This window comes from Phallusia mammillata, chromosome 3, assembly GCF_965637545.1.
Source record: "Phallusia mammillata chromosome 3, kaPhaMamm4.hap1.1, whole genome shotgun sequence".
Lineage (NCBI taxonomy): Eukaryota > Metazoa > Chordata > Ascidiacea > Phlebobranchia > Ascidiidae > Phallusia > Phallusia mammillata.
In genome coordinates, this window is record NC_137254.1 from 12,089,322 (window position 1) to 12,096,423 (window position 7,102).

The following is a 7,102-nucleotide window of genomic DNA, read 5'->3' on the forward strand; positions in this document are numbered from 1 at the left end:
TTGAGGTACCACGTTTTATTTGCAAGCAAGTACATACACCCACACACACGCACAAACACGCACACGAAATCACAAGTCGGCAACAAAATCTTGCACAATGCGGTCGTTGCGCATCAGGTCAGAGTCAAAGCAACGCACGATTTGTTTCAATGCAAATCCACGCACTCGATGTAGCAGATAAAACACACAATGCTGCCCGCACGCAGTTGAAAATGGCAGGAGATAAACGCATTTTTGGATCAGTTGCCACCATCTCAGCTGACAACCTTGGTGCACACCAACTTGGTGGCCTGCGTATGTGCTTTAGCAGTGGACGTATATGCAGATTTTGTATGTGCATGCATAGTGATATTAAAAACAAGTGTAAAGAAGCAGATTTTGTGTTGCGGATTCCTGCTGTTCATAGTATGCATGTTAAAGAAGTGGCTCAAGATGGATCGCTTACAGCTTCCTATGGGGTTGCAAGAGACTGTGTGTTTAATGTATTACCAGGCATTTCAACTGTGACTGCTTTTCCACCTGACCTTATGCATGATTGCTTAGAAGGAGTTGTTCCGAAGTTCCTCCAGTCCATATTTAGATATTTGCACATTGAGGGAATCTGTTCTATTGCCTTGATAAACGAAAGGTTAAAAAAGTTCCAAGTTTGGAAAAACTAAACAGAGAAATAAGCCCCGACCTCTTCCAGGAAATGTTGTTTTGTCCTCTGGTAAAGTTTCACTTTCAGCAAGTGAAACCCTGTGTTTATTCAGAGTTTTACCTTTTGTTATTGGAGATATTGTCCCTACATATGATGAGGCCTGGAGATTGTATGTTCTGATGTCAAATATTATGGAGATCATTTTGGCGCCATCACTCCATGCTGATGTTCTTGACAAATTAAAGATTTTAATTGAGGAATTTTATTCCAAGTTTATCAAGTTCGCTCCTGATTTGATAAAACCAAAGCTTCATTTTCTTTTGCATTATCCTCGACTTATACAGATGTATGGGCCATTAAGGCACCTGTGGTGCATGCGTTTCCAATCATTTCAAAGGAAAATAAAGTCCATAGCACGGAATTGCCAAAATTTTTAAAATATTTGTTTGACTGTCACAAAACGTATTCAGGCTTTAAAGTGTTATGAACAGTGCAATGAAATTTGTTTAACTGATGATTTAGGAGAACTCCGATGTAACAACGCCTTATCCATGTATCTTGGCAACTGAACATGCCTACCCTGCTGTATACGTGCAAAAACGTTGGATATGCAATTGCCCAACGTTTGGCGAAGCTTTAATTGTGTTAATCACGTCATATTGGATATTCGATGTGAGGTTTCCGAAGGCCCTTACGTGCACGCTGCAGCTTCTATCGTTCGTTCTCAAAATATCGGAAACTATTCAAAACCCAACAGTGCAAAAATTATTAATTCGCTTTAAGATTGAGCCAAATAACTTGTTCGTTAATATTTCATGTTTCTTTTCTGCATGATCTTCAAGCGTTAATAAATGTAAAGGGACATTAATATGTCGTGTGTATTATGTAACCATGGTACACACCATGGTTCGTCAGGCATGGATGGGCATTCCCACCAATAAACTTGAAAAACGTTTAGGATGGAAAATACCATCATAAATTTTTCCATCCTCAGGGTTGTGAAACTCCATGGTAGGATGGAAAATTCCATCCAATTGTGGACCACCCTAGGGGCAAGCAAATTCCACCCTCCGGGTGGGATCCCGATTTACAGTGTAACAACTAAAAGTCGAATGCGCGAGACACAAAAACATTTTTAAAGTGGCATCTTTCTTCAAATTTAAAAAGGTCCTTGTGACTCCCATTTACTAAACAGAAGCCTACGCAGAAAGTAATTGACAAGGATCAGATGATCCTAAGTCACGTTTTCTCGTGTCGCCGTCCGTGTGACTTGAATAGAAGTGTTTGGATCGCAAAAATGGTTAACGCATCAGTTCTCAAACTTGGGTCCGCGGTCCTTTAGGACATTTTGCGGGGATCTCGAAAAGGTGAAAGAAATTCTATATTCCTATGTGCTGTCAGTTTGTGCAACTGGATAAGTTGTAATCAAAGTGAAAGTGAGAGTCAATCGTCTCCATTGCTAAACAAAAGGCTTTATTGAATGACAACTAACAAAATTGCAATTGTTCGCCCACAATTGCATTGTTTTGTCTTGTCTGTGATGTCATATTTAAATCATTGTTATGTGCAATTTTGCATAACAAGCCAAAATTCTGCAATCAACTTTCGTTTTTTTGAAGTACACATTCAGACTTGCGTTAACACATTTAGACTTGAAGTTTGAGAAAAAAACGGGTTTAGGCAACCGAGATAAATTTTGTCAGAGATTGTGTTTCATAAAATATGGCAACCCTAAACTATGAAATCTGGATGTTTTTGTACTTGACGTAATAAATGTATTTTGATCGCTTCTTAATTCTGCACATATTAGATTAACTTTAGACTCATTGACAACGGATCGCAGAAGACCATACATCCGAAAAAACGCTGGTGTGAAACCAGGTCGATAAGAGTGGTTGTTATTGTTATGATTTACAGTTTGGTGCACGAAACACTACATGGTCTTGTGGACAGATACCGACATTGAAGTATCCATTCGTCGTCTCCGGGATGTAGGTTAAGTGGCTGGTACCTGAACCAAAAACAAGAGCTGCGTAATGTTCGTTTCAGACAACAACGCACCGGACCTAGTTTGTCCTTCCGTGGTAAAATTTTTTGTTTTTCGTTTTGCAGCTGTTATCATCCCCGGTGGTACCATTGAACATGGAATCACGGAGTTGCAAAATCGTCTCCCAATTCGAAAAGTCGACGTTGTGGATTTGGCCTTGGATACGCGAAGCGTTTGCAGTTAGAACCCAGTGGCGTTGGTTGGTCAGAAGGATTTCCGGGTATATTCTTCGGCTGATCAACTGCACCAAATCGTTGTACCCCCATGCAAAGGTCAGTGTGAAATGAACATATTATTTTTGTACCTTGGTCGTTTTTTCTTGTATAACCTGCTTCTTTAACCAAATCGCTAATCAACATCATCTCCAGTAAACGCCTTCTAAACCTCCATGGACACAAAATCTCTGTTATAGATCAGGGGTGGCCAAACTGCGGCTCTCGAGCGACATGCGTCTCTTTGAGCCTTTGATTGCGGCTCTTTAATGCTGCACATTCAATAACTGCAAAGTTTAGCCAAAAAAACGTTAAGAAATAACTGCAAAAAAAGAAAGATAAACAGGAAAATATAACTTTGTAAACAGAATGGGAGGAGGAGTTTGCATTCATTAATAATGGAGGTAAACCTGTGTGACTTATTTGTCCAGTTTCGCTCAATCATTACAAAACTAGTAACTTGAAACGTCATTACGAAGCTTAACACAAAAACTTTCCCATCATATCAGCCTAATTTCAAACACCTTGCAGCCCAGGTGGAGACACACAGCTTCACCACACAACAATCATTATTTGATAGCGTAGACTTCATTGTGAGTGAATAAATTCGTTTTTGATTTTTTGTCTTGCGGCTCTTTTCAAACTAAGTTTTGTGATATGCGGCTCGAGCATGAAGCAGGTCTGGCCACCCCTAGTATAGATCTTCATCGCAGCACAATTGGTCAAGGTTCGGTAACGTGTTTCAGTTTTTGTCATGCCATTGGGACACTGGAATGGAGTTTTTGTTTTCGCTTTTTATTAAATCTTGTAAATATTAGTATACTGTTGTGGAATTCTGCCAAAGCACTGGCACAGCGAGCGTGGCTTTATTCCCCATGTAAACCTGGCAATTCGTGAGGCTGCAAGTAGAAGCAAAGTCACGTATTTGGACCTCGCTGTACCAAACAACCGAGCTGTGGTACGACAGTTCACCTCTCCGATGATGGACTGACCGTTTATTTGCGGCAGCTTGAGGAATAGATTACACCACCAAAACTTCCGAAGTTAGTTAGGAAATAAATTCAAGTATCATTTTCCGACGGTTTCCTGCGTTGTCTGATTTGCCGGTATCAGATACCCAGAAATAAGGCAACGGAGGTCCGCCAAACCTATGCCCAGCTAGTAAGATCGTTTGTAAAACCCCGGGTAAGTATTTATAATAAGTTGCTTTAAAAAAAAAGAATAAAAACTAAAACTCCACAGATTACAAAACCCCCGACACCAACGTCATCACCGGGCAGTAGCAGCTCATCAAACCATTCACCACCATCGACACCGTCGCAACCACCACTAAGGAGCAGCTCAACAGGCTGTTCACCACCATCGACACCGTCGCAACCACCACCACCACCAAGCAGCTCAACAAGCCGGTCACCACCATCGACACCTACTACACCGTCGCAACCACCACCAAGAAGCAGCTCAACAAGCCGTTCAACGCCATCGAAACCGACCACACCGTCGCAACCACCACCAAGGCCAAGACCACCATCGCCACAAACAACACCATTAAGGAGTACAGCTTCAAATAAGATTTGTGCTGTTCAAAATGTTCGATTAATTGGTTTGGCTAATCGACAAGAAATAACCAAATATGAAATAGAAGTTGTGGCAGCTAGTTTGAGTATTACAGATGTTAACCCTTATTCAAACTTGGAAAGTCTTGTCGAATTTATCTACAACAAAAAAAATGTCAAAGAAAGAAATACAAACGAAAGCAAAATATTTAAAACGTGTTTGGCAACACAATCGTGTGAACGAATCGCAGTGTGATAGTAACAGTCCAGAGTTTGTTGACACTAATACTCAGTCTAAGTGTATTAGCGGAGCAAAACTTTATTCGTTTTGCCGCCAGACGATTGGTATTATATTCCCAATAAAAATAGGACAGATATTTTTAGAAACATGCTAAAAAAGTCAAACAGTTTTTGTTCTTTTGTTTTCAAATCCCACTGCTGGAACAAACATAAAACCGACCAATGCGTTTTTTATTGTTTTGGCAATTGCAAGTTTGAATTTTGCACCCGCAAATTCGAGATTGATTTGTTTGAAAACATAACAAAAGCGTTTTGCTTGAAGTATAGTGGAGAGGTGAAGTTTGTTTTGTTCGGACATCCTGGTTTAAGCAAAGCCAATAATTTTTTGATTTTTGATGCTGTTTAAGTTTACCTGTCTGCTTGTAAACGATTTTGATTTGTGTACTGCATTTTTTTACTATACTGCTTCTGTTTGCTTCTTTCCACTACTTTGTTTTATTACTGATGACCATGTTTTCCATTAATGCGTTTCGTCTTATTGCATAACGACACGACAAAGGACAATTTTCAGTTCTCGGACTGTCGCCTGATTGTCGAAAAATACAAAAAAAAATAAAAAAAAAAATAAAAAAAAAAATGAAAACACAAATGAAAATGAAAACATAAATCAAAATGAAAACGCAAATCAAAATAAAACCGAGATTGAAAACAACGTACGTTTTTTCGCCGTGGCCGAGGCGTGCCAAGTGCCAGTTGCGAAAAAATGCGAGTGAATATGAAAGTGCGTTTTTCCGCCATGGCCCATGAGTGCCAGTGCCAAATGTGACGTTATATTTTGGTCACGGCTAAGTAATGTATTCGCAGGTGAACAGTTAGGTTTGAGTGAAGTAAATGTTTGTGACTTGTGTATAAGAACCTGCAGCATTTGGGAACTGTACGCCTACGTAATTATAAAACAAGTGTTTTTTAAAGATATATTCAATAAAAACTAAGATCAATTACACGTTTTGAGCTTTTGACGTTGGCAGTTTGCACTCAGCATTTTGTCTCCACAAACATATACGGCTGATTGGAAAGACGACGAACAACTGTTCCAGAAACTGAACTTGTATGTGGAACAGTCAATGAAAAGGACTGAAATTTTAGATTTTGTTAAAAAAGAATTTTCTGAATATTCCTGGAGCTTAAGAACCTTGTGTTGGCGCTTAAAGTATTTCAACATATCCTACACTGACAAGAGTGTTGTTGCATTATCAGATGTTAAATCTGCAGTAGGAAAAGAACTTGAGGGCCCAGGTAAATGTTGGGGGTATCGTGCCATGCATCAGAAAATAGGACAACAACATCATTTAAAAGTTCCCAGGGAATTGGTATATGCTGTGCTTACTGACTTAGATCCGGAAGGTCTTGAATTACACCAGGTTGGAAAGCGCAAACTTGTCACGGACACTTTACCAGCAAAGAACCAAATTGGGTTCATTCTCTTAGATGGACATTGCAAACTAATGGGATACCAAAGAAACACTTTTCCACTCGCTGTTTATGGGTATAGACACTGCCAGCAGAAAATTATTGTGGTTATAGCTATGGACAGACAACTAAACTTGCTGGTCAGTGGTATCTTGAAAATCTCTATCAGTGCCGTACAATTGCTGCAAAAATAAGATTGGATAGGGGATCTGAGACCGGTGTAATGACAACTATGCACACATTTCTTAACAGTTTTCACCAGGATTTTGAACAACCAGTAGACTCAGTAATTTATGGAAAATCTACAGCAAATTAGGTAGATTATTTGAACATCATTTTTAAACCAATTTTGAACTAACCTATATGTTTAAAACACTTCGATTGAAAGGTGATGGAAGGAGTTGCATGAAAGACTCGAGAAATTTTATAAACATACGTTAATGTTTTTAAAAGATGAAGGTCATTATAACCCAAGCAACAAAACACACAGGTAAACTTTAATTAGTGTTTTTTTCTTAATTAGTTATGTGTTTGTAGGGATATTCTTGCATTCATATTTTCTCCATTGTTGGAGAAAGAAATGAAAATATTTGCTGATTATTGGAACTCACATAGAATCAGGCATCAAAAAGGAACAAGGCTTCCTGATGGTGTACCAAACCATATTTATGACTTCCCTGAAAAATATGGGCTACAAGAATGTGGTACTTATTTCAGCACATCATTTTTGAGCATAGTTGATTATGTATTTTTTTTTACTTGACGCATCCATATTAGGATTGGATTGCCTATAACAACAGACTGTTATGGTAAAAAAACAGTTTACAATACCATTTGCAGGAACATGTTGGAACTATTTTGTATGGCTGTTATGAAAATTGAATTATGGTATTTAGGACATACAGTGACAGAAACACAATTGGAGCAAGTTAGTTAG

The 7,102-nt window shown here is 38.9% G+C and overlaps 1 long non-coding RNA gene and 1 pseudogene across 1 annotated transcript; one reads left to right on the forward strand and one right to left on the reverse strand.

The window, feature by feature from the left end:
- On the reverse strand, nucleotides 1-2,082 carry LOC145220132 (uncharacterized). Its single transcript, XR_013858003.1, has 2 exons — nucleotides 525-2,082; nucleotides 1-451 (listed from the first exon to the last, which is right to left on the reverse strand). It is a non-coding gene; the product is annotated as an uncharacterized LOC145220132 (long non-coding RNA).
- A 1,215-nt stretch (nucleotides 2,083-3,297) lies between these two features.
- LOC145219525 (uncharacterized) lies at nucleotides 3,298-7,102 on the forward strand (annotated as a pseudogene).